Source organism: Chlamydotis macqueenii, chromosome 11, assembly GCF_036417535.1.
Source record: "Chlamydotis macqueenii isolate bChlMac1 chromosome 11, bChlMac1.mat, whole genome shotgun sequence".
Classification (NCBI taxonomy): Eukaryota; Metazoa; Chordata; class Aves; order Otidiformes; family Otididae; genus Chlamydotis; species Chlamydotis macqueenii.
This window is the reverse complement of record NC_141566.1, coordinates 303,419-330,582: the sequence shown is the minus strand read 5'-3', so window position 1 is coordinate 330,582 and position 27,164 is coordinate 303,419. Positions and strand designations below refer to the sequence as shown.

The 27,164-nt window shown below is 46.2% G+C and overlaps 1 long non-coding RNA gene across 4 annotated transcripts; it reads left to right on the top strand.

The window, feature by feature from the left end:
* The first annotated feature begins 169 nt into the window (after positions 1–169).
* LOC147599309 (uncharacterized) lies at positions 170–8,641 on the top strand. Of its 4 annotated transcripts, XR_015259778.1 has the most exons (4): positions 170–345; positions 462–515; positions 617–718; positions 8,401–8,641. It is a non-coding gene; the product is annotated as an uncharacterized LOC147599309 (long non-coding RNA). The 4 variants fall into 4 exon arrangements; XR_015259780.1 differs by lacking the exons at positions 462–515; positions 617–718 and adding an exon at positions 4,632–5,124; XR_015259777.1 differs by lacking the exon at positions 462–515.
* The last annotated feature ends 18,523 nt before the right edge of the window (positions 8,642–27,164 follow it).

Sequence of the window (27,164 nt, the reverse complement as noted above, 5' to 3'; positions counted from 1 at the left end):
GGCGCGTCCCCTGAAGCCTGTCCCGTAGCACCGGGCCACGCCCTGCCCTGAAGGCTGCGAGGGGGGACCTCAGTGTATCTGGAGAATCCCCTGCGGCAGCAGGCGCTCCGGCCAGGGGCCGCGTGCGGTAATAACGGTCGCTGCTTCTTCTTTCCCTCTCCCAGAGGCCGTGGCTGTCCGTTCCTCCCTTGGGAACGCTGTTGACTGCACTCGCCTCAGGCTTGTGTGGGCTGTCTCTGCCCGGCCGCGCTCTCCTGGCGGTGCGGGAGCGAAAATGAACGGATGGAGCGCTTACTGCCTGTGGAGAGGAGCTGCTGCAGCTGAAGCTGGAGAGGCCACAGAAAGGTAAAGAAGAAGAAGAAACCAAAGGCCAGCCAGCCAGCAGCTGCCTCCCGCTGCAGGCCAGAGAGAGCCTAGCCTGCCTCTCCGGGTGAGGAAGGATCCCTCTTTGTACTCTTCAGCAGGCCAGACCGCCAGTGCGCACTGCACAGTCTGTACGTGGAACCTGAAGCACGGTACGGCCACATAGCGCGCGAGCGAGCGTGGGTGGGTGGGTGGCTACGTGTCTAGGAAGCTTTTTGTCTAAGAGCTGTAAGACACCCACGTATTCTCTTAGGTGGAGGACAGCCAAGTGGTCGGAGTTACAGAAGAGGAGAGAAGCAGAAAGCAGCATCTGACCTGTCAGATTCTCCCAGCAGTGCCGGGAGTGAGAGCTGTGGTGAGTCCCCGGCCCCTGGGGCTCTGCCTCCTCTCTTGTGCGTCCCTGTCCTTCCCTGCCGCTCCCGTGACCCCTACCTTTCCCAAGCTGCTGTGATTTGTTGTTGTTGTTATTGTTTCCTTCTACCTCTCCTCTTCTGTCTGTTCTTGTATGCTCTTCCCCCTTTCTCTCTCCCTTTAAATCTCTTGTTCTACCGCTTCCTTTTGTTTTGTATCCCTGCACTTTTGTTCTGCTCCCTTTCCTTCCTTTGTTTGTCCTCTGTCTCTGTCCTGCGGCCCATTGCTGTTTTTGCCTTTTCCATCTCTTTGTCCTGACCTGCATCCGTCTTCTCCCCCCGACTAATTTCTCCAGCCTGTTTTCTGGCCTGCTTTTCTTTGCGCCTCTGCATGCCTGCCCTGTGCCTCTGCCTTTCTATCTCTCTCTTTCTTTTCTTATCTTTCTTTCTCTATCTCTTTGTCTTGCGTACTGTCACTGTTTTTTTTTTTCTGTTCTGTATCTCACTGTCTGTGACGTCCTCTGTGCCCCTGGATGTGTTTGCAGCCCCTGGGTGCAGAGCTGATGGCTGAGGACAGGCACAGGGAAGGGGGTGATGTGCTGTGGGGCTTTGGCAAGGGCCCCTGCTCCTGATGGGCTCCAGCTGGGGCTGGAGGTGGGGCAGCCCCAGATGGGTCCAGTGAGGCTGAGGGTGGCCCTGGCCCTGCTGTATGAGGGGCCTCCAGCTGTAAAGGGGGCCGCCTGGGCATGGCTGCTGGAGGGGACTGAGGAGTGAATCACAGGCAGGTGCCTCCAGCAAGGAGTGGCTGGTCCATCTGAGCCCTCCCTGACAGAGCAGACACCAGGACGCAGTGCCAGGAGCTCCGTGCCTCTGTCGGCCACGTGTGCGAGCCACCACGTTCTGCTACATTTGTCATTCAGCCCTGTCCAGAACGTAGCTGTGGTAGAAGTTAGATAGCATGCATGGTCTTGCTAGAAATGAAGCCTGGAGCATTTGTTTTCTTGTAGGAAGCTAAAGCAGGTGGTTTTTGATAATGTTGTCATTGCATGTAATGACATACTTTTCTAGTTAGCTTGGTATGACACCTATTTTTTTTCTACCTACACCCCAGAAAAAGTAAGTTGAGCTTTGCGTCTCTCAGCATCTGAAGCACCACGAGCGGCAGTTGCGGCGTCGGACTTCTTGGCAATGAGTGGAGCCGGTGAGCAGAGCACTGCGGCGCTTTTGAGGAGGAGAGTGCCATAGAAGAGATTGGTGGTAAGTGGTGTGATGTTGAAGGGCGGTGCTGTTTGGTAGGTTTTATTTTTGGGTTTTTTTTTTTGCAGATGGTGATGAGGAGCTGGGCGAGGAAGCGCCATCTTAGTTAGCATGGGGTTGTTCTTTTGAGGATGGAATCTGATTTCTGGCCATTTGAGAGCTAAGTTGAGGGACCACAGCCGAGGAGGGAACAAGGTTGAAAACTGCAGGGAGGGTGTAGTAAATTGATGGGAGGAAGAGGGCTCCCTGGGAACAGTCTCTCTCGGGAAGGTGAAGGGGGAGACGTTACTGGTCAGTGTACGCTGGGCAAGAGTGTTGCAGCCTGGGGCGGTCTGCCTTTTATGCAGTCTCTAGGCTGGATAACGTTTGTGGGCCTGTAGAGGCGCTGGCAAGGGCCGGCGAGGAGCAGCACGAGCTTTCAGTGCTGGCACTTTTGGTGTGGCAGCAATCGTCTGACGTTCGTTATTTTGAGGCCTTTTTTCCGGTGGGTGGCCCTGCGGAGTTGACAGTGAAAGCGGGAGCACTGGCGTCCAGGAAGTCCCAGAGCCCTCCTCTGCTCGGAGGCAGTTCACGAGGACAGAAGTGTTGCTGTGCTCCTTAACAAACAAATATTCAACTTGGCACATAGAGGGTGAGGAGATCTCGGCTGTACTTAGGGTTGAGAAAATGTATGTAGGCATCTGTGTCTGTCCCCTGCCTGTATGTAGGACAGCGGTTCGAGTGAAACTAAAGCTGCCAATGAGTCAAAAAAAGGCCTGGGTGTCTGAAAAATGCAAAAGCTTTAAAGGCCAGTATCAGCAGCTGTACCAAAGGTGCTGCAAGATACTCTGTCCTTCACGTGGTTTTAGTCCTGAGAAACCTCGCCCCAAAAGGAAGAGTTAGATTCCTGCCTAGCTTCAAACTAAGGGGTTTTTCCCTCTCTCTGCTGAATGTCTGCTGCCAGCGTTTCACCGTGGTCGCCCTTTCCTTGGCCGTGAAAGTACGAGATGGATGGAAAGGAGCCGCAGCGGTCTGCAAATACAAGGTACGTCTGCGATGCGTGACTGCATTTTTCCTAAGGGACTTGCCGCATGGATTTTAGAGTGAATGTTAAGAATGTGGTGATTTTCCTTCTGTAGTCTTTTAACTAAATATTCAGACACAGGAAAAATCAAATGAGGTGTGGTCTGGAGCATAGTCTGGCCATGGGAAAAAAAATATTCTGGACAAGGAAAAAAAAAAAAGCCACTCAATTTGGGGATAGTTGGTGTGACCCAGTGGGAGACGGAGGGGTTCTCGCTGGGGATTACGCAGTGTGGGTCCATTGGCCGGTGTGGGTCATCTCGTGCAGGTTATGCCGGGTGAGTTACGTGCTGTGGATTGTCCTGCGTGGACTCCCTGCTATAGGTCATCCTTACGCACCTTTCTTCCCGCACGTACCCCTTGTCCTTGCGTGTCCGTCTCTCCCTCGTATCCGTCCCCACTGTCCCGCTCTGTGTTTCTCAGCCCTCCTGACGCGTGGATCAAACTCTACAACTCGGAGAGAGTTATAAAGCAGGCATGTTTATTTGGCACCGGGTGCGTGGGGGATTGCTTCTCCAAAAGCACGCACACTGACAGCACATTTTACCAAAAATGTATCCGGTGCAGGTACACACATTCCTAGGATTGCACAATACAGACATACATGTGCATAAGCGAGGCGGGGTTATTAAAAAACCACTTGCGTTAGCATTTCAGATCTGTCTCTGGTGGTCGTTTACTTCTTCAGGGGTCTGATCTTCCTCTAGATGAACTTCAGTCATTCACCCATGCTCTCCTTTCACTTGGGGATTTCAGCAGTTTCTGAACGACTCCTGTTATCATGTCCTTTGCTTGACATATTAGTCCTTGACTGAATACCAGTTTCTTGACAAGTACCAGTCCCTGATAAGCTTAAGTGAGTTTCAAGGCAAAGAGGATTGTTAGGCATTGTCTAGCAGACAGTTAGTCTCCTAAATCAAGCAGTATGCAGTCAGTCAGTCTTCTAAATCAAGCAATATTTAGCAGACCGTTAATTCCCTGTATCACTTGCAAATGCTTTTCACTAAAACACCCCCCCACCGTGTGAGGTTTTCCTCCCTTGTGAGTTTTTTTTCCCCTGTGTTTTGCCCGTTGCGTGCCCTGCACTCTTGTTTTGTGTCCCTGTTCGACGCCCCCCTTTTTGGCGCTGCCTCCCCATGACCCCTCTGTCTCGGTATCCTTGGGGTGCTGCCTGTGTTCCCCAACTTACCCAGTGCCCCCACCCCCAACTTTTATGGAGATTGTTTCCATTCTAAAATGAAAACACTCTAAATGTTTTCATTAGAAACTTACAAGTGTGTTCATTTGTATCAGTTGCATGTCTTGGGTTTTCTTTTGCTGTATTTTTTTTTTTTGTTCCGCTTTTCCTTACCAGTGGTGGTTGTTTTTTTCCTTAATATTAAACTGTTTTTATCTCAAGACCCAAGAGTTGTCACGTTGACCTTTCTGAGTCTCTCCCCATCCCACAGGGTCGGGGGCAGTGAGCGAGCACAGTTGCTGGCTGGGGTTAAACCGCGGCACAAGGTCAGCTGCAAGCTCTGCCTGGCTGATGCTTTAGGCTGTCGATGTCATTCCTAGTGTCTTGACAGTTTGTCTTTGTTCTTTGTCGTTGCTTTTTAGTGCCTTTTCCTCTGCTGTTTTGGGCAGCAGTGGTTGTGGAGCCGCTCCAGGTAGCCACTCTCTCAAGGGCAAGGGGGTGGCAAAGCCGCAAGCTGGTGCGCAGTCCGGTCGGACGAAGGCAGCCACCTGTCACTGTGGATCGGTATTCCGGAAGACGTAACTGAAGGCCGTCTGACCGGCAGCTGCCTGTGCTGCGTGCAAGAGACAGCCTGCCTCTCTGGGTGAGGAAGATCCCGTTTTGAAGGCCGCAGCAGGCTAGATCGCCAAAGAGCGCCGCAGGGTCTGTACACATAATTTAAAAAGGGGGCACGGTCAAGTACTGGGTGAGCGAGGCTACGTTTCTAGGAAGCTTTGTCTCATAAGAGCTGTAACGCATCCCCCTCTTTTCTTAGGTTGGGGACAGTCAAGCAACTGGAGTGACAGAAGAGGAAGGGAAGAGCAGAGAAAGAAGGGTCTGAACTGGCAAACTCTCCCTGGAGCGCCGAGAGCTGCGGTGAGTCCCGGGCCCTCGGGGCCCCTTCTCCCCTCCTCTCCATCCCAGGGCCTCCTTGGCCCTCCCCCAGCTGCCTCTCTTTCCCTTTTTCTTTCTCACGCTGCTGTGATTTTCTTGGCTTCCCTGTATCTCTCTTCTTGTTCTATTTTTTTTTTGTTTTCTCAGTCTTTCTCTTTCCCCTTCTCTCTCTTCTTGTACAGCACCCTTTCTTTTTCTATCTGGGCTCTTGTTCTCCCCTCTCCTCTTCCTTTTTTCCACCCTCTGGCTCTGTCCTGCAGCCCATCGCTGTTTTTTCCTTTTATTTCCCTTTGTGCCGTTCTGCATCCTTCTCTTTTTTTCTTTGCAGTTTCTCTGGTCTGGTTTCTGGCATTTGTTTCCTCCCTGTGCCTGTACGTGCTGCTCTGAGTCCCTGCCTTCCTGTCTCTCTCCTCCCTTCCCTTTCTTGCTTTATCCCTTTGTCTTGCTTGGTGTTGCTGTTTTTCTTCCATTCTGCCTCTCACTCCGTCCTGTTCATCTCTTGCTGTCTCTGGGCCTTCATGCTGTTCCCTGGCCCTTTTTATTAAGTTGATGTGCCTTTGTAGCTCTTTTGAGATCTATCTTTATCTCTCCAACCCCTGTGGCTCTCACAAGTGCATGCTCTCTCTCTTTCAATGCTTTTTTGTTCTGTCTGTCTTGCTCCCTGTCTTGTCGTTTCTTGCTATATCCCTTTCATAGAATCATAGAATCATAGAATCACATGGTTGGATGGGACCTATAAGATCATCTAGTCCAACCGTCTTCTCACTACCATTGCTGCCACAGCTACTAAACCATATCCTGTAGCTTCTCATCAAGCCACCTCTTGAACACTGCCAGGGACGGAGACTCCACCACCTCCCTGGGCAGGCCGTTCCAGTGCCTTACCACTCTTTGAGAGAAAAAGTTTTTCCTCAAGTCCAATCTAAACCTCCTCTGGTACAACTTGTGGCCATTTCCTCGGGTCCTGCTTGTTGCCTGGAAGAAGAGGCCAAACCCCTGTTCATCACAACCTGCCTTCAGGAAGCTATAGAGTGCAATGAGGTCCCGATCCTTGCTCATATTCATGTTCTTCTCTGTCCGGCTGTCTATCCAAGGTTTTTTTCCCACCCGCATCTCCGTCTGGCTGCTGCCATTTTTTTTCTCTGCCTTCTCCCTTGTCCCTCTTTCTGTCTCTTTTCCTTGGTCAGTGTTTCCCCCCCCGCCATTTTGTCCCAATCTCACTCCTATTCCTATTTATTTTCCTCTTTTTGTCCTTTTCCTCTGCTTCCTTCCACTTTATTGTCTGTTTGTTTCTTTCTCTGTCCCGTTTGCTCTCCTGTCTTTTCTAACTGTGCTCCCCTGTACAGCTGGGTGTCTCTTCTTTCCTTTCTCTTTCCCTCACTGTTTTTTTCCTTTTCTGGTATCTCTCTCCCACTGCCTATCACAGTTGATTTTTCCTCCAGAGCTGTCCTGCTCTCTGTCCTTTTATTCTCTCTCTGTCATTCTGTGCTGCTCCCCATGGTTGTTTTCTAATTTCTCCGTCTTGGTCCTGCAGGCCATTGCTTGTATTCATGTTCTTCTCTGTCCTCCTGACAATCTAAGGTTGATGGTTTTTTCCCATCTCCATCCTGCTGCTGCTGTTTCTTTTCTCTGCCATCTCCCTGTCCCTCTTTCTGTCTCTTTTCCTTGGTCAGTTTTTTTTTTTTCCCTTTTTTGTCCAGATCTCACTCCTATTTTTTCCTGGTTTTGTCCTGTTGCCCTGCTTCCTCCTACTTTATTTTCTGTTTTTCTCTCTGTGTCCCGTTTGCTCTCCTGTCTTTTCTAACTGTATTCCCCTGTTCAGCTGGGTGTCTCTTCTTTCCTTTCTCTTTCCCTCACTGTTTTTTTCCTTTTCTGGTATCTCTCTCCCACTGCCTATCACAGTTGATTTTTCCTCCAGAGCTGTCCTGCTCTCTGTTCCTTTATTCTCTCTCTGTCATTCTGTGCTGCTCCCCGTGGTTGTTTTTTAATTTCTCCGTCTCGGTCCTGCAGGCCATCGCTATTTTGTTTTGCTTCCGTTCCCGTGCCCTGCTTTCTGTCTTTGTTTCTCTTTGCCTTTGTTCAGCCTCCCAGCATTTTTTCCTTTCCCATTCTGTCCTGCTCCCTATCCCTCTTGCTGTCCCAAATCTGGGTTTGTTTACCCAGTGCGCAGTACGCCAGGCTTACGCACGGAGCAGAGGTATTTATTTCTGTAATTTCTGCACAGCGATGGGTGCTAGGGGCTAAACCCACAAAGCTAGCCCACCTGCTTGTAATGCTCAGTTTAAATTCTACATTCTCTGTCTTGCAGCTGCACGCTATTTGATTGTTTCCCCTCCATCTCTCTCTGCCTGCGGCTCCCTATCTGTCTGGTAAGCCGTCACTGTTATTTTTTTGTTTCTCCATGTCATTCTGTCTAGCTTCTCAGTCCCCGTTTTTTAATTCTTCCCTCTTCCCTGTATGCCAGTCGTGTTCCTATTATTTCACATTGTGTTCTGCCTGGTCCTCTGTCCGTATTTATCCATTGCTCCCTCTCTGCCCTGTGGCCTGTCGCACTTGCCCATTTAATTTCTGCCTCTCTCTCTGTCCAGCTCCCAGTCTCTGGCTTTCCATTTCCTCCCTCTCTGCCCTCTAGCCTGTCGCTTTTCTCCTTTATCCAGCTTGCCGTCTCTGGCTCCCTGATGCACCTGATTTTCCATTCTGCCCCTGTTCTTTCTGTATGCATTGCTACACTGTTTGTTTTTTTTTCCCAGCTCTCTCTTTTTTTCAGGCTCCTTGACCCTATTTCTTAATTCTTCCCTCTCTGCCCTCTAAGCATGCAGCTGTATGATTTGTTTTGTGTTGTCCCCTTGCTGTCACCTCTTCTGTCCAACCTTTGATGTCCTGGCGTCCTGTCCCTGTTGTTTCACTGTTGTTTCATTCCTCCCTCTCTGCCCCGTTCTTGTTATGGCTTTAGCTTTCTCCATCTCTCTCGGTCTCGCTTCCTGCACCTAGTTGTCTTTACCTCCCTGTCGTATTGCCCAGCTCAGGTTTTTCCTGCATCTCCATCCTGCTCCCCATCCTTCTTTGCTGGTCTCTGTCCCGCTCCCTCTCCCTCTTTCTGCTGCCTCTCTTCCTCTCTCCACTGCTTCTTTGCCCACCTCTGTCAGGCTCCCTGTCCTTCTCTGTCCCCATCCTTCTCTCGCTATCCTGTTTCCTGCCTCGTGCTTTCTCGCTACGCCCCTCTGTCTTGCAAGCTGCCTCTCTTCTCTTCTCTTGTAGTGTTCCGTGCCCTGCTCTTTGTTTTTAGCAGCCTCCAAGTCTGCCCAGCAGCCCGGCGCTCCAGGACGCAGCCGACCCACCGTACGTTCCCTGCCGAACCAACGAGCGTGGCTCCTGGAATGACTTGGCAGTCGTTCCAGTGACACGGAGAGGGGATTGGAGGCTGCAAGCTCCAGAGCAGACTCGCTGCTCGGACTTATGTGCATGACTGAATAAACACTCGCTGTCTCCTTTGACTTCATGGCTGCGTTTCTGCTCCCTTTGCCCGGGGCCATGGGAGGTGAGGAGCCCAGGGGAGGAGGTGATGCAGTGTGGGGGTCAGGCGATGGCCCCCAGTTCCTGCCGGGCTCCAGCTGTGGGCTGGGGCTGGAGGAGCCCCAGGTGCGGGCAGTGAGGGTGATGGAGGCGGCCCCTCCCTGTAAAGGGGTGGGTGCTGCTGGAGGGGCTGGTGCTGCCCTGCCCCGCCCCGGGTGGCCGTGGAGGGGCCAGTGCGAGCCACGGGGGGCGTGGAGCGGTCCCGAGCGCCGCCGGGCTGCGGCTGCGCCTGCAGCGATGGAGAAGGTGAGCGGGGCCGGGCGATGGACCGGCGGGTCTCGGAAAAAGCCCCGAGGAGCGCAGCGGCCGGGCTGGCGCGGTCTGTGTGCGGGTACAGGAAGTGGCGGGGGCGCGGCCGTGCTGCGGCGTGCTGCAGTCAGCGGTGGGGGCTGCCAGCGTCCGCGCTGGGGGTTGCGAGGCTCTGCAGTGGCGCTCGGCGCAGGGGTAACGGTGTGCCCCACAGGAACGGCTGCTTTGTGCGGCATGCTGGGAACTGTAGTCCTGGGGTACAGGGCTTGCGGTTGGCCGTTATGGCTTCGCAGAGCATGCCGGGAGCTGAAGTCCTGAGGCACGAGGCGTCTGCTCCGCCATGATGTCTCCGCGGAGCATCCTGGGAGGTGTAGTCTTTCCGCACCCAGGGCCGAGCACCCATCCTGTGTTTGCCAGTGCGTGCAGGTAGGTTTAGTTTTTGCTGCCACGCCGCCGCATTGCTCTCGGGCTTATGTGGAGCATGTGCTCCCTCCTGTATGGCCTGAAGTCCATTGATATTGTTTTTCCATCTGGGCCCCTCCCTGTGGCTCCCTTGCCCTATTTCTCAAGCCCACGTCTCTGTCCTGGGGCTGATTGCTGTCGTATTGGGGTTACGTGGCAAGGTTATGTTAGCTGTGGCGGCAGGGCCGGGCAGGGGCTGCAGGGATGGGTTCTGTGAGAAGACACTGGGAGCTGCCTCCGCGCTGGACACAGCCACTTCTAGTTCCAAGACCCCTTTGCTGCCGGTCAAAGCCGAGACCGTCAGCAACACCGGTAGCACCTCTGCGATGAACGTTTTAGAGCAGGTAAAAAATGCTGCGCGCAAGCTGTGATAGAGAAAATGCGAACCAGCCCTGCCGATGCCAAGGTCAGTGAAAAAGGGGGCTGGGGGGGGCACTCCAGATGCCAGAGCAGAGGTTTCCCTGCAGCCTGTGGTGATGACCACGCTCAGGCAGGCTGTCGTCCGGCAGCGCGTGGAGCACCCCACAGCAGAGCAGGAGGATGTGCCTGAAGGAAGGCGTGACTGTGCAGAGAGATTGCGCCGGAGGCATCTCCTGGCAGAATCCGCGACTCCGTGGAGAAGAGCCTAGGCTGCAGCAATAAAAAAAGTTTGAGGACAAAGTAGCGACCGAGACTACATGCGATGAACTGACTGCACCTCTCACCCCGTGTCACCCTGCGTTGCTCAGGGCTACGATGTACAGCAGTAAGCAGTGAAGGTGAGACCAGGAAAAGGGAGAGGGGGTGGGGGAAAGCTGTTCTTTTTAGATTTGGTCTTATTTCTGTTGATTCTACTCTGACTTTGAGCGACAATAAATTTAATGGATTTCCCCAAGTTGAGTCTGTTTACGCCTGTGATGGTCATTGGTGAGCGATCTCTCTGTATGTCCGCCTACAAGGTTTTTGTTGTATTTTGTCATCCTGTCTTGCTGAGGAGCGGGAGCTATAGAGCAGCTCTGAGGGCACACGGCAGCCATCCAATATTAAGTCACTGCAGTTTCCTCCCATCGGGCTCCCTGTCTGTCTTCTTGTAATCGTTGGCTATGTTTCTTGCACCCGACCACTTCTGTAATTTTCTTTCTATCTCTCCAACCCTATCTTTTTAATTCTTGCCTAAGTCGCTCCAACTCAGTAGGTATGTACATTTTTTTTTGCCACCTTATCCTGTTTCTCTGACCTAATTCTAATTCTTTGATAGTGTTTCTCGTACCCTGTCCCTTTTCAGATTTTCTTCCTATGTCTCCCTCTGATCAGCTCCTCTACTTTTTAAGTCTTGAGTATGCTACCTGTATCCTGGCAATTTCAAAATTTTCTTGGTATGTCTGCCACTCTCCATCTCCCTGTCTGTAATTCTTAATTCTTCCCTCTGTTTTGTGCCCTGATACTTTTAAGACTTTCTGTTTCTTTGTCACTAATTTGTTAGTTCCTGGTTGCTTATGTTTGTTGTAGGTTGCTGCTTCTCAAAATTTCCTTTCTACATCCACCTCTATCTATCTCTCTGTTTCTAGTTTTGATTTTTGCCAATGTTCCCGCCCCCCCTTTATAATTTTCACCGTTCCTTGTCTTGTCTTCATCTTGGTGTTCTGGTGGTTCCTTCTGCATTTCTCTCCTGCCCTCTGTCTCTTATTCACTGCCCTATCCCCGTCTTTCTGTGTATTCACACAATGTCTTGGCTCTCCTCTCTATACACACTTCTCTGGCTCCACATCTCTCGTTTGCAGCATCCCGTTTTCCAATTCCCCATCCCCCACCTTTTCTCTATGTCCTTCCTCCTGCTTTTCTCTTTCCTCTTTCTCCCTGTGTCCTGCTGCATTTTTTGGATGGAGCCTTGTAGCTAACTCACTGCTGGGATTTTTTCAATGTGCATTCATGAATAGACTTTTCCTGCCTCCTCTGTGCCCCTGGATGTGTTTGCAGCCCCTGGGTGCAGAGCTGATGGCTGAAGACAGTTGCAGGGGAGGGGGTGATGTGCTGTGGGGCTTTGGCAAGGGCCCCTGCTCCTGATGGGCTCCAGCTGGGGCTGGAGGTGGGGCAGCCCCAGGTGGGGCCAGTGAGGCTGGTCCTGCAGTGTGAAGGGGCTCCAGCTATAAAGGGGATAGAGAGGGCAGGAGTGCTTGAGGGAGCTGATGAAGGGGAACCAGCTGAGGAGTGAGTCCAAGAGGGTTCCAGAGGCAGGTGCCTCCCAGCTGTCCTTTTCAGAGCACACACCACCACGCTGTGTTGGGAGCTCAGTAGCTCTGTCCACCACGCGCATGAGCCAACACGTATCAGGGAAGCCTCACAGATGAGGAGCATCGAGGTGTCCACTGTGTGCTTGCCGAACAGCTGAGGGTCGGGCAGGTGGCACAGTACAGGACCAAGCATCAGAGAAGGGGAGAGGAGTCATGGCGGTGAGGGTCTCCTGCCAGCACCAGGAGCTGCGGTCAGTTGCTTGTCCTGTTCTCTGCATTCGGGTTCAGGTTTGCATCCCTTCTGCAATTGCCTCCCATCCTCTTTTCCCCTGTCTCCTCCTCTCTCCATCCACATATCTGTATGGCTCCCAAAAACATGTTGTTATTTTGCCCACTCTGCCCCATACTGTCTAGTCTTTAATTTTTTTTCTTATGTTTCTCTCTAACTGGAGCTCTGTCCCTAGTTTAGTCTTCCCACATTTCATTGTACCGCAATAATTTAAAAAATATATTTCTATGTATCTCCCTTCTGGACGCCGTTTCTTAGTACATTCCCCTGCTCTTCAGTACATAAATTTCACAAACTTAATATCTCCATCTCCTTCCATTTCCCTCTCTTTTCATATTTTTTATATATTCTTGCTCCTTGATTTATCCCCTTAGTTTTCAATTTTTATTTATATATATGTGTACCTCTGACAAGCCCCTTGGTCTTATTTTTTCATTGTTCCTTCTGGGAATTGTACTCTGTTGTTTTCTAAATTTTGCCTTTACAGCTCCACTCATCTCGTGTTCTCTGCCTGTGTTTTTTTATCTCTTTGTGCCTGTCTTCTACCTTTTAAATTACGTTTTGGTAATTTCATCTATTTAGTTTACAACCCCTATTTGGTTCTTCCTCTGTTCCTCATCCCTTTGCATGGTAAATTTTATTTCTACTTTTCCGTTTCAGTTTGCCATTAGTGTTTATCGATTTTATTTCATTTTCTTCATCCCTGTCGCTTTTGACAGTTTCTTTTTACTTTTATTTTTATTTGCTGTCTTTACATTTTTCATTTTTTCCTGTTGTAATTAGTGCCTTTACTTTCTAAATTTTCCTTCTACGACTGTTTTAGGTAGTTGTGTTTTTTAAAAGTTTTCTCTATATCGCTCTAATCTCTGACCATTTCAATTTTCTACTTTTGTCTCTGTCCTTATTTTGTCATCTCTTAATTAGCTCTTGTATTTTATTTGCGTCACTGCTTTTGATTTTTTGCTATGTCTCTATTAGTTTATGGTCCCTAGTTTGAAATTTTAACATGTATTTCCCTGATCTGCCTCACTTTTAAAAGCTTCTTTATACGTCGTCTTTTTTTTCCCCACTCGATGTGTTTACGCTAATTATTTCTTCCCTTGTCTTAGCATCCTTGCTTTTTACATTTTTCTACATCTCTGGCTTAGTTTGTGGTCATGTGTTTTCGTTTTCTTTCCATTTATTTCCCTCCTCCCCTCGCTTTTGAAATGTTTATTCTGTGGCTGCATTTTTCCTTCCACGTCTTTGTTTTTTGGTATTTCTCCTCTTTCGTTACTGTTGTCGCCCTTTAGATTTTCTTTCTACGTCTCCGTTTTAGTTTGATGTAACTCTGTTTATTTTTTTCATGTTTATTTCCCTACTCCCTGTAATTTAAAAAAAATTATACCTTTATCTGTCTTGCTTGCTGTCTTTATGTTTTGGCTTTAAATCATTTCTCACCGTTCCTTAGTGCCCCAACTTCTTCATTTTTCTTAATATATCTGTTTTAGGTAGCTGTTTGTAATTTTTTTTTTTTTCTAGTTTTTGTCTTATTTTCTCTAACACGCACCACTTTTCTGTGCCCACTTTTCTTCCGTCTGCTGTCTTTTAAAAATCTATTTATTTCCTTAGCATTCTCAGTTTTTAAACTTTCTTGCTAAGTCTCTTTTAGCTGGCTGTCCCTATAATTTTAGCTTTCCTTTTATTTCCCTATTCCCCATTGCTTTTTCAGCATTCCTTCAATGTCTACTTTTATGCCCTTTGCAGTTTTTAACAGAAGAATTTCTTCTTGTTCCACAGAACCCTCACTTTGAACATTCTTTTCCTACACTTTCTTTTTCTTTTTTTTTTTTTGTTTTTGTTTGACGGCACTGTGTTTTCATTTTTTCCTTATTTCCTCAATCTTCAATTGCCTTTGAAATGTTCTCTTTACTTCTGTCTGGTGTCGGCCTTTATTTTGCAATCTGTATTTTTTTTTTTAATTATGTCCTGACTATCTCTAGTGCCCTTGTTGCATCTACGTTTTTCTTTGTACTTTTATTCTGTTTGCTATCTTTAAAAAAAAATATATATTTCTTGTCTGTATTCATGCCTCTTATTGTAAAACTTTCTAGATCCTTGTTACAGTTTTTCATTTGTGGTTTTTAATTTTTTCTCGATTTCTCTGATACCCATCACCAAGTCTTCTGTTTTTATCCGCTTCCCTGAATCTATTTGCCTGTTTTCTCCTTTATTTATTTGGTGCCTTTCCTCAGCGCCCTTGCTTTGTTCTATTTTATACGTCCCTTTTAGCTCACTGGTGCTTCTTTTTCATTTTCCCCCACTTATTTCTATAGTCCTATTTTGTTTTAAAACATTCCGTTTCTGTCTCTCTTTTATTCCCTTTCCTCTCTTTTCTTTTAATCGTGTCTTCTCCTTTCTTACCGCCCTTGCTTTTTCATTTTTATGTCTAAGTCTCTGTCTTTGGTGGTTACCTTGAGCAAAAGGTGAAAGGGAGAAGATTGCGCTGTGCCTTTTGCGGTGGACACGTTGTGCTTGATTTGTGCTCAACTGAAACACTTTTAAAACTTTTAGGTTTGTGCAGACAGACAAGGGACTCGAGGAAGTCGCCAGCCTCGCGATTCGAGCAGCAGCAGCGAGCCGTACGAGTCGGTCCACGCTGCGTATGCTTCAAAGCTAGGTTCAACTAAAGCACTCCAAGAAAGCAGTCCCCAGAGGGTCCTGAAGACCACCAAAGACCCGTGCAGAAGACCGTAAAGGACTTGAAGCACACGTGTAAGTAAGACGCGAGTACTACAGTTAGTTCCAGGCAAGAGAATGAATTTGTATACGCATTCTGAGAAATGTATTGCATCCAGATAGAGTTGGGCAAGATAAGGTTTGTCCGTTACGATTTGCAACACGTACGCTAGGTGGAACCTATCCCCCGTGTACCTAGCAGCGTCATGAAAGAATGCCAGCTTTTTAAAACTCCAGAATCGAATCTTGGAGAGTTTCTTTTGGCCGAGGCTACGGTATCGGGTTGCTGTCCCCCTTTAAGAATTTTTCCCTTATGGTCTTCATCCCTGCAGTCCAGCAAATATTTGTCTGATTTCAGTTCCCTCCCAGCCTTTAATTTGCTGTATTCGTTTTTAAATTCTATCTCATCTTTCATTAGTGTCCTCGCCTTAAAAATTTTCTTTCTATGTGTCTGTCTCGGTTTCACGAGACCATTTTGTCTTCTTTTTCCTTAAATGTCACTGCTTTAAAAAGCATCTGTCTACCTTCGTGCTGGTGATTGTCTTGATTTTTCCCTTCTTTAGTTATTTTTTGTCTGTCGTTAGTGTGGTGGCTTTTTGAAGTTTATTTTTACCTCTGGTTAGGTCCTTGTTTTCTGCGTTTTTAAGGGTTTTTTTTCATGATTTAGTTATTACTTTTTGCTTTTTTTGTTCATTGTTTCTTGTCTTTCCTTAGCATCCTGGCTTTTTAGAGATTCTTTTTACATCTCTGTTGTGGTCTGCTGTCTCTATTTCCCTCATGCTTCTTGTATTTTATTTCATTAATTCTTTTTTTTTTTTTTCCCCTCTATGTCTACCTTTACATTGGTCTCTTATTTTTTTTCTGCATTTTTTTTCTTGTTTGTTTTTAGTGCCACCACTTTTACAAATATCTGCCTCTGTTTGCGTTTGAGTTCTCTGACTGTATTGTGTGTTCCTTCTTGTCTTAAACCTCGGGCTTTAAAAATTTTCTACTTTTATGTCTTTCAGCATTATTAGTTTTTAACCTTTCCCACACCCCCCCTGAGTTTTCCCTAGAGCTGTTGCTTTTTAGATTTTCCTTCTCTATCTACGTTTTAGTTTGATGTTGCTAAGTTTTTTTTTGTTTTTTTTTTCATAAAGCCCCTTGGTCTTATTTTTTCATTGTTCCTTCTGGGAATTGTACTCTGTTGTTTTCTAAGTTTTGCCTTTACAGCTCCACTCATCTCGTGTTCTCTGCCTGTGTTTTTTATCTCTTTGTGCCTGTCTTCTACCTTTTAAATTAAGTTTCGGTGATTTCATCTATTTAGTTTACAACCCCTATTTGGTTCTTCCTCTGTTCCTCATCCCTTTGCATGGTTAATTTTCTTTCTACTTTTTTTGTTTCAGTTTACCATTATTTTTTGTTGGTTTTTTTTCATTTTCTTTATCCCTGTAGCTTGTGATATTTTATTTTTATTTTATTTTTTGTCTTTAAATTTTTTTTTTTTTTTTGTTATAAGTGCATTTATTTTATAAATTTTCCTTCTACTATTGTTTTAGGTAGGTGTGTTTTTTCAAATTTTTCTATTTATTGGTGTTATGTTTTACTGTTTAAATTTTCTATTTTTATGTCTTTTCTGTATTTTGTTGTCCCTTAATTAGATATTATGTTGTGTTTGCGTCTCTACATTTCAAATTTTTTATATGCTTATGTTAGTTTATCGTTTTTAGTTTGAAATTTTAACATGTCTTTCCGTGATCTGCCTCACTTTAAAAGGTGTATTCATTCATCATCTTTTTTCCCCGTCCTGATGTGTTTATGCTAATTATTTCTTGTTTTTTATTAGCATCCTTGCTTTTTACATTTTTGTACACACCTGGTTAAGTTTGGGGTCAGGTTTTTTTTTTTTCCCTTTTATTTCTGTGTTCTTGTCGCTTTTGCAATGTTTATTCTGTGGCTGTATTTTTCCTTCCACGTCTTTTTTTTTTTTTTTTTTGGTATGTCTAGTGTTTTGTTAATGTTGTTCCCCATTAGATTTTTTTTTGTCTTCGTTTTATTTTGATGTAAATATTTTTTTTATTATTCTCCGTAGTGCCTGTAATTTAAAAAACTTTGTATATTTATATTGCTTGCTGTCTTTATTTATTGGTTTTTAAATTTTTTGTCACGTTTCCTTAGCGTCTGAATTCTTCATTTTTTTTTAATACATCTGTTTTAGGTAGCTGTCTGCCTTTTTTTTTTTTTTTTTTTTTTTTACTTTTTGTCTTATTTTCTCTAACACTCACCACTTTTTCGTACCTACTTTTCTTTTGTGTGCTGTCTTTTAAAAACTATTTATTTCCTTAGCATTCTTGATTTTGATAGTTTCTTCCTAATTCTTTTTTTGCCGTGCTGTACCTATTTTTTTAGATCTCCTTTTATCAGCTATTCCCCGTTCCTTTTTCAGCATTTCAGTGGCTAATTTTATGCTCTTTGCAGTTTTAAAATAATAATTTCTTGTTGTTCCACAGAATCCTGACTTTCAAAATTCTCTTTCTCCTTTTTTTATTTTTGTTGGTTGACATTGAGTGTTTTATTTCTTTTTTTTTTTTTGTCATTTCTTTAATCTTCAATTGATGTTGATATGTTGTCTTTACTTCTATCTGGTTTATGTCTTTATTTTGCTATCTTTATTTTTTTTTTTAATTACATTCCAACAATGTCTAGTGTCCTTGATTTTTAAATTTTGTACGTCTCTTAGGTGGACTCTGTTATTTGGGAATTTTTCACCCAATTTCATTATTTCTATTTTATTTTGATATTGCTACTTGTTATTTTTTTCATTATTTCTGTAATCTTACTGTATTCTAACATATTATGATTTTTAATCTCCTTGCTGTATTTATTTTTGAAGCATTTCTTGTATTTATTGGAGCATTTGCTTTTCACATTTTTTTTTGCATTTCTGGTTTAGGTTTTCATCAGTTTTTTTTTTTATGCTTGTTTCTATAAATCATTTTGCTTTTTGAATGTTCTGCATTTATCTTGTTTGCTGTCTTTATGTTGTTGCTTTTTTGCCAATGTTTTTTGCCTTTCATTTGCAACCTTGCTTTTTCAAGTATCTCTACATGACTGAGTTTGTCATCTTTACGGTTTAATTTTTCTATTTATTTACTTGAATGATCTTGCTTTTTCCTTGCTTATTCTATGTGTACTCTACTTTTATTAAAAAAAACCAAAACAGTATAGTGTTTATCCAGTCCTGTGATTTTTGTAGTTTTTGTTCTATCTTGGTTTTAGTGTGCTGTTCCTATTTTTTGGGTTTTTTTTTGTCTATTTTGGGAATGCCCTGTGCTTTTTTCAGGTTTTTTAATGTTTATTGCATTGGTTAGTTTTCATTATTTATCAACCTTCCTTAGTGTTGCTGCTTTTTAATTTTTTTTCTACATCTACATTTTAGTTTGCCCTCAATGTTTTTTAATTTTTTGTTATTTCCCCCATCTCTGTTGCTTTAAAAAGTTTGTCTAGTTTTATTGGTTTTTTTGTATTCATTTTGCAGTATCTATTTTTATACCTTGAATTTTGTTAGCCTCCTCGCTTTTTAGATTTTATTTGTACATGTGTTTAGCTCCCTGTGTTGATTTCAAATTTTTTTTCATTTATTTCCATTATCTCAGTTGTTTATGTTTTCTACCTTTATCCCATTTCCCGTTTTTAAATTGCTCTTTCATATTTTACTTAGTCTCAGTGTTTCCTTAGAGGTATTGATTTTTCCATTTATTGTTACATTTATTTTGGTTAGCTGTCCCTATCTTTCATTTTTTCCCTTATTTCTTTGTTACCACATGTTTTTTAAATACTCTTTCTATGCATACTTTATTTCTGTTCCCTGTTTTTACACAATTATTTCTAATCCTTTGGTGCTGCCGTTAGCTTGTAAATTTTTTTGCACAGATGTGTTTTGGTTTGCCATTTTTGTCTTTTTAAAATTTTTTCTTTATGTCGTTATTCATTTGTGTAGGTTTGGGTTGGGGGATTGTATTTTCTGGCTAGACGGGGTCAGCTGTTCCAGGTATATCCGTCTCAGTTTCCTGCACCCGCACATTAGCGGACCCTGGAAGACAAGATAGTGGTCTTGGTCTGTATCAGAACAAGTAACAACATCAGTGTGTTTGTCAATATTGTTCTGATAGGAAATTAAAAAAAACACATTAGGTATTGAGAGGAAATGTAAGTCCATCTTAGATGAAACTAGAACAATCTCTCTAAACTCCGTAGGTTTTCGTATTTTCTGTCTCATTTTAATCAGCTTAATATTTATTGTAGTGTTTTTCTGGTTTGTGCTATACACCACTTATTTGTGATTTTTTTACCCCGTTGTTCATGTTTTAACACATTGTTTTTACATTTCGATTTTTTTTCTATTTTCCTAATCTTTTCTTTGTAAGATCCACTGCCTTTGTTTACTTTTATAGCAGTCACTGGTTTTTTTTTTTTAACCAAATCGTTTCTTAATTTTCTTTAGTCATGGTGATTTTTGGAATTTTTTCTATGTATAGAAAGTGTTAAGATAGTGGGCTTGGTTTGTATCCGAAGAAGTAATAATATCAGTGTGTTTGTCAATATTGTTCTGTTGTTGTTAGGTGTCCTTTTTTTTTTTTTGTGCCTTTATTTTTTTTATTCCTCTTGATTTTAAATTGTTTTTTTTTGTATGTTTAATCTTATTTCAGTCCTAGTTGTGTTTTTTATTACCTGTTTGTCACCAAGTCGGTTTTCAAATTTTCTTCTTGTTATGTGTAATTTTCTCTAGGTAACTGTTCCTATCGTTCCATTTTTGTCTGTCTGTGTGTTGTAGTTCAGCCCTGATCGGACCAGACTACGCAGTCTCTCTCTCACTCCCCCCACCTTCTGAGAGAACAGGGAGAGAAAATATAAGGAAAAACGGCTCGAGGTTTGAGATAAGGACAGGGAGAAATCCTTAAAGTTACCGTCACGGGCAAAACAGACTCGACTTGGGGAAAACTATTCATTTATTACTACAAACAGCAGGATAATGAGACAGGGAACAAGATAACCTCCATCCACCCCTCCCTCTTCCCAAGCTTAACATTATCTCTACTACCTTCCCCCCCCGAGCGGCACAGGGGGGAAGAGGGAATGGGGGTTGCAGTCAGTTCATCATATGTTGTTTTACGCCGCTGCTTCATGGTCGGGGGAAGAACTCCTCACATTCCTCCCCTGCTCTGTTGTGGGGTCCCTCCCACGGGCCACAGTCCTTTGTGGAACTGCTCCGGCGTGGGTCATCTCTTCCACGGGTGCAGTCTCTCCAGAACAGCTGTCCCAGCGGCTGCCTTCAGGCATCCACCTCCCCTGGTATGGGGTCCTTCACGGGCTCCAAGTGGATCTCTGCTCCTCCGTGGACCTCCATGGGCTGCAGGGGGACAACCTGCTCCACCATGGTCGTCACCACAGGCTGCAGGGGAATCTTGGCCAGGAGCCGCATTACTCCTCCCCCTCCTTCTGAACTGACCTTGGTGTCTGCAGCCGTTCCTCACAACAGGCTGGTAGATGTCTCTCAGGATCCTTTTTACATCTCATTCACTTCTCATCTCCTCTCCACTTCTTGCAGCTGGGCTGGACCGAGTTGGGCCCAATCGGCTGCCTGGCGAGAGGCCAGAGGGTGAGGCCTGCAAGGCCCATGAGGCCTGCGCCTCCCCCTCTGCGCCTCTGCCCCCGCTCAGCTTCTTCACATCTTCTCTCCTCTATCTTTTTTTCTGTTTTCCCCTTCTTAAATACGTTATCGCAGAGGCGTTATCACGAGACATTCTGCTACCACTCGGCTCGGCCTTGGCCAGCAGCAGGTCCGCCCTAGGCCCGGCCGAGTCCCCTGAACAAAGGGGAGCGACTTCTAGCAGTTTCCTACAGAAGCTACCACCTTAGGCCCCCCCTTACTAACAAAACCACGACACTGTGTTTTTTTTTATTTTCAAACTTCTTACCATTGGTGTTTGTTTATTTCATTTTCTATGTCAACTTTCAAATTTTTTTTATGTTTACTGTGTGCTGTCACTCTAAAAATTTTTGTTTTACGTCTACTTTTATCAGGATGTCTCTCTCTGGTTTTTCATGTTCTGCCGTATGTCTTGTATGCTGTCACCTTGTAAATTTACCTTTCTCCTCTTTATTTTTATTTGATTTTTCATATTTACTTTTTAATGTTGTAGTTTGTCCTGTACCCAGTCGCTTTTTACATTTTATTTCTGTGTCTTTCTCTGTTTAATTTTTTTGGCTGTTTTTAATTTTTTTCTTTATCTTTATGCCCTTGCTATTAAATTTTTGTTCATACATTCCCTTTTATGGATTTTTTGGTCTTTATTTTTGGGTTTTTTTTTTTCTATGAGTCCTGTACACTGTCACCTTTAACATTTTCTTTCTGTCTACTTTTATTCAGGTTCATGATTTTTTATTGGTTCCTTATTTTTTCATGTCTTTGTGGGTCCTTGTGTCGTTTTTTTTTTTTTCTGTGTCTTTTTATCTGGGTCATTGTAATTTTTTTTTTCCATTCTAGTCTGTAGTGTACCTTGTTGTTTTGTTTATTTTTTTATCTATGTGTTTGTTTACTTTGATATGTCTGTTATCCTTTTTCCTATTTTAATTTCTTTTTTTCTTGCAGTTTAAAAAATTTTTTTTTTATGTTTGCTTTTATTCAGGTCCCATGTCTATTTAATTTTTTCTCATGTCCCACCTACTCTCTCAATTTTTCAATTGTATTTCCGCTTCCCTGTTTACTTTGCATCTTGTGCTTGTCTATTCATTTTTTGATCTTCTTATGGTGCTGTTTTCTATTTGTTTTGTTCTATGCCCAGTTTTATCTAGCATTCTGTCCCTACTTGCATTCTTTTTTCCTTTTTGCCTTATACCACGTTGACTTTAGGATTTTATTTCTACGTCTACTGTTACTGAGCTGCGTATTTTTATTTTTTTATGTCTGTCACTCACGTTGAGCTTTTAAAAATTTTATTTTTGTCTCAGACGGTTTTTCTCTTGTCTCCATTTCTTTGTGAGGCTTCAGAGGGTCTCCTCGGCTGGCTTTTACCTCTGGAACGTAATTTGTATATTTGTTTGTCAGAACATCTCATCGGGTCATTCCTTATGCTCAGAGATGTAATTTAGTCCCACCTTCCATTTTGTTAATCTTCCTCACGCATCCTGTGCCGTCTGTTCCAATTTCTTCCCAATACCTTTGCGCCTTCAAGCCGCTTTCTATTTCTCCGCGTATTTCGGCTCCCCTCTGTTTCTCGCACGTCGCTTCCTGTAAGCGTCCTTGTGTTCTCTGGCCATCCTTCAGGTATGCGGCAAGTTTTTTGTCTTTGTTAATTGAGGAGACAAGTCTTCCTCGGGCTTTCAATTTGTGTCAGAGCGTTCATACTGTTCTTCCGCCCCATCCAGTGTCTGTGTTTCATCATCAGTTCCCCAAGGATATCTGTACTCTGTTTGGATCTCATCCCTAGTACCTCGTTGTGTCAGCGGTCCTTCATTTGCCTCTAATTCCACACTCCTCTCGCCCCCACCAGAGCTCTCTGTCATTTCCTCAGCAGAGTTGTGGAGTCTGCATCTCTGATGCAGGCTAGCAGTTTGGTTCTGTCTTCCCTCTAGCCATGTCTGTATTTGTTTCCTGGCCCTAAGATGCAATGTTTGTTCCGTTTTGATTTCGTCTGCAGTTGCTGCTTTCATGAGCCGAATGCAGGTTTCACAGTAAGCCTCGGTTGCTATTCCCACGGGTGGAGTGCAGTTTCTGTGGAAGCCAGAGGCGTAAAGGTCCTGCAGCGGGGACAGCAGACTGTCTGTTCTCCGTTACCAGGGAAGCAGCTGGCCTGCTAAGATAACCGCATAGATGCTATCCAGGAAGTAGGGACTTGTGCTTCACCCCCCGGCCTAGCCAGTCAGTCAATCCAGTCCTTGTTTGAAAACCGCAGAAGGAGGACTGCGAGGCACCTGTCAGCAATGCTGTCTTTACAGTTTATCCCTCAAGGAGCTGAGCAAGGTGGTATCAACGTGGTCTAACCGGAAATGATATTCACTTGAAGGAAAAGAAATGTCACGCATCTGCTGACAGCCCCGCCTTTGTGGGAGATGGGCAACACAAACAGTGGGCTTTTTTTCATGGAAGCAGGAAAAATACACCCCATCAGTACCCAGTGGATAATACCCTCCTTTTAACTGCTTGTTGCATCCTCAACCGAGCATATTTTTTTTTTCTTTTGTCTTTCACAGGAATTCTGAGTGAGCTGCACAGGCCTGATAATTAATTTGGAAGCCTAAATTTTAAAGGTGATCAATCGTTTAACTGGATTTATGATCGGCCTTGTAATATTTTTCTGCATCTTAGCAGTAATGTGTAACTGAAAGAATACATAACGGCAAGGTCTCGTTTGATGCGACAGCATTATAGGACGTTCTTCCAGAGACGGTCACCCAAATTTAGCTACCTTAGTAACATGTGACGAACAAATTGGCTACCACAACTACCGGGGTGACTAAACTACAAAATCCTTTATAATCTTCCCTGTTGGATTTGGGAAGTAACCAATAGATGTTTACCAAAATGGGAGTAGGTGGATGAAGAGAGAGCGCGCGAGAGAGAGAGAGAGCGAGCGTGTGGGCGAGAGAGAGAGGGAGAGAGCTGTGTGTTAGTCAGGGAAAGCCCAGAGCCCCGATGTCTGTGGTGCTGTAGATGCGCTGGGAATGGCCGGTGAGGAGCAGCAAGAGCTTGACAGGCTGGCATTTAAGGTGTGGGAGCAATTGTCCGACGTTTGTGATTTTTGGGGATTTTTTTTTCAGTCGGCACCCAGGTGCAAATGGTGGTAAACGTCGAAGCCCTGTTGGTCAGGGAAAGCCCGGAGCCCCGATGTCTGTGGTGCTGTAGATGCGCTGCCAATGGCTGGGGAGGAGCAGCAAGAGCTTGTGTTGCTGGCACTTTCGTTGTGGGAGCAATCGTCGGATGAGCGTGATTTTTCGGGGTTTTTTTTCAGTGGGCGCCCAGGTGCAGCGGGTGGTAAATGTCGAAGCCCTGTTGGTCAGGGAAAGCCCGGAGCCCCGATGTCTGTGGTGCTGTAGATGCGCTGCCAATGGCCGGTGAGGAGCAGCAAGAGCTTGACAGGCTGGCACTTTCGTTGTGGGAGCAATCGTCCGATGTTCGTGATTTTTTGGAGTTTTTTTCAGTGGGCGCCCAGGTGCAACTGGTGGTAAACGTTGAAGCCCTGTTGGTCAGGGAAAGCCAAGAGCCCCGATGTCTGTGGTGCTGTAGATGCGCTGGGAATGGGCGGTGAGGAGCAGCAAGAGCTTGACTGGCTGGCACTTTCTATGTGGGAGCAATCGTCCGACATTTGTGATTTTCCGGTGGTTTTACTTTCAGTAAGCGCCCAGGTGCAGCTGGTGGTATATGTCGAAGCCCTGTTGGTCAGGGAAAGCCTGGAGCCCCGATGTCTGTGGTGCTGTAGATGCGCTGCCAATGGCCGGTGAGGAGCAGCAAGAGCTTGACAGGCTGGCACTTTTGGTGTGGGAGCAATCGTCTGACGTTCGTGATTTTTCGGGGATTTTTTTCCAGTGGGCGCCCAGTTGCAGCTGGTGGTAAATGTCAAAGCCCTGTTGGTCAGGGAAAACTCGGAGCCCCGATGTCTGTGGTGCTGTAGATGCGCTGCCAATAGCCGTTGAGGAGCAGCAAGAGCTTGACAGGCTGGCACTTTCGGTGTGGGAGCAATCGTCCGAAGTTCGTGATTTTTAGTTTTATTTTTTCCAGTGGGCGGCCAGGTGCAGCTGGTGGTAAATGTCGAAGGCCTGTTGGTCAGGGAAAGCCCGGAGCCCCGATGTCTGTGGTGCTGTAGATGGGCTGGCAATGGGCGGTGAGGAGCAGCAAGAGCTTGACTGGCTGGCACTTTCGGTGTGGGAGCAATCGTCCGACGTTAGTGATTTTTCGGGGTTTTATTTTCAGTGGGCGCCCAGGTGCAGCGGGCGGTAAACGTCGAAGCCCTGTTGGTCAGGGAAAGCCCAGAGCCCCGATGTCTGTGGTGCTGTAGATGCGCTGCCAATGGCCCATGAGGAGCAGCAAGAGCTTGCGTTGCTGGCACTTAATGTATTGAAGCAATCGTCCGACGTTTGTGTTTTTTCGGGATTTTTTTATCAGTGGGCGCCCAGGTGCAGCTGGTGGTAAACGTCGAAACCCTGTTGGTCAGGGAAAGCCCAGAGCCCCGATGTCTCTGGTGCTGTACATGCGCTGGGAATGGCCGGTGAGGAGCAGCAAGAGCTTGACTGGCTGGCACTTTCGGTGTGGGAGCAATCGTCCGATCTTGGTGATTTTTCGTGGTTTTTTTTCAGTGGGCGCCCAGGTGCAGCTGGTGTTAAATGTCGAAGCCCTTTTTGTCAGGGAAATCCCAGAGCCTTGATGTCTGTGGTGCTGTAGATGCGCTGCCAATGGCTGGTGAGGAGCAGCAAGAGCTTGCGTTGCTGGCACTTTCGGTGTGGGAGCAATAGTCAGATGTTCGTCATATTTCGGGGTTTTTTTCAGTGGGCGCCCAGGTGCAGCTGGTGGTAAATGTCGAAGCCCTGTTGGTCAGGGAAAGCCCGGAGCCCCGATGTCTGTGGTGCTGTAGATGCGCTGCCAATGGCTGGGGAGGAGCAGCAAGAGCTTGACAGGCTGCCACTTTCGGTGTGGGAGCAATCGTCCGACGTTCGTGATTTTTCAGGGTTTTTTTTAGTGTGCGCCTAGGTTCAGCTGGTGGTAATTATCTAAGCCCTGTTGGTCAGGGAAAACCCGTAGCTCTGATATCTGTGGTGCTGTAGATGCGCTGGGAATGGGCAGTGAGGAGCAGCAAGAGCTGGAGTTGCTAGCACTTTCGGTGTGGGAGCAATGGTCCGACGTTCGTTATTTTTCGGGGGTTTTTTTCAGTGGGCGCCCAGGTGCAGCTGGTGGTAAATGTCGAAGCCCTGTTGGTCAGGGAAAGTCCGGAGGCTCGATGTCTGCGGTGCTGTAGATGCGCTGGGAATGGCCGGTGAGGAGCAGCAAGAGCTTGACTGGCTGGCACTTTCGGTGTGGGAGCAATCGTCCGACGTTCGTGATTTTTTGGGATTTAATTTTACTCGGCGCCCATGTGGAGCTGGTGTTAAACGTCGAAGCCCTGTTCTTCAGGGACAGCTTGGAGTCCCGATGTCTGTGGTGCTGTAGATGCGCAGCAAATGGCCGGGGTGGAGCAGCAAGAGATTGACAGGCTGGCACTTTCAGTGTTGGAGCAATCGTCCGATGTTTGTGATTTTTCGGGGTTTTATTTCAGTGGGCACCCAGGTGCAGCTGGTGGTAAACGTCGAAGTCCAGTTGGTCAGGGAAAGCCCAGAGCCCCAATGTCTGTGGTGCTGTAGATGCGCTGCCAATGGCCGCTGAGGAGCAGCAAGAGCTTGACTGGCTGGCACTTTCGGTGTGGGAGCAATTGTCCGATGTTCGTGATTTTTCGGGGTTTTTTTTCAGTGGGCGCCCAATTGCAGCTGCTGCTAAATGTCGAAGCCCTGTTGGTCAGGGAAAGCCCGGAGCCCCGATGTCTGTGGTGCTGTAGATGCGCTGCCAATGGCCGCTGAGGAGCAGCAAGAGCTTGACTGGCTGGCACTTTCGGTGTGGGAGCAATCGTCCGACGTTTGTGATTTTTCGGGGTTTTTTTTCAGTGGGCGCCCAATTGCAGCTGCTGCTAAATGTCGAAGCCCTGTTGGTCAGGGAAAGCCCGGAGCCCCGATGTCTGTGGTGCTGTAGATGCACTGCCAATGGCCGGGGAGGAGCAGCAAGAGCTTGACAGGCTGGCGCTTTCGGTGTGGGAGCAATCGTCTGACGTTTGTGTTTTATTGGGTTTTTTTTTCAGTGGGCGCCCATGTTCAGCTGGTGGTAAACGTCTAAGTCCTGTCAGTCAGGGAAAGCCCGGAGCCCCGATGTCTGTCGTGCTGTAGATGCGCTGGGAATGAGCGGTGAGGAGCAGCAAGAGCTTGACTGGCTGGCACTTTCGGTGTGGAGCAATCATCCGACGATCGTGATTTTTTTGGGGATATTTTTTTCAGTGGGCGCCCAGGTGCAGCTGGTGGTAAATGTCGAAGCCCTGTTGGTCAGGGAAAGCCTGGAGCACCGATGTCTGTGGTGCTGTAGATGCGCTGCCAATGGCCGGGGAGGAGCAGCAAGAGGTTGTGTTGCTGGCACTTTCGGTGTGGGAGCAATCGTCCGATATTCGTGACTTTTCGGGGTTTTTTTTCAGTGTGCGCCCAGGTGCAACTGGTGGTATATGTCGAAGCCCAGTTGGTCAGGTGAAGCCTGGAGCCCCGATGTCTGTGGTGCTGTAGATGTGCTGGGAATGGGCGGTGAGGAGCAGCAATAGCTTGACAGGCTGGAATTTAAGGTGTGGGAGAAATCGTCCGATTTTCGTGATTTTTCAGGGTTTTTTTCAGTGTGCGCCCAGGTTCAGCTGGTGGTAAATGTCGAAGCCCTGTTGGTCAGGGAAAGCCCAGAGCCCCGATGTCTGTGGTGCTGTAGATGC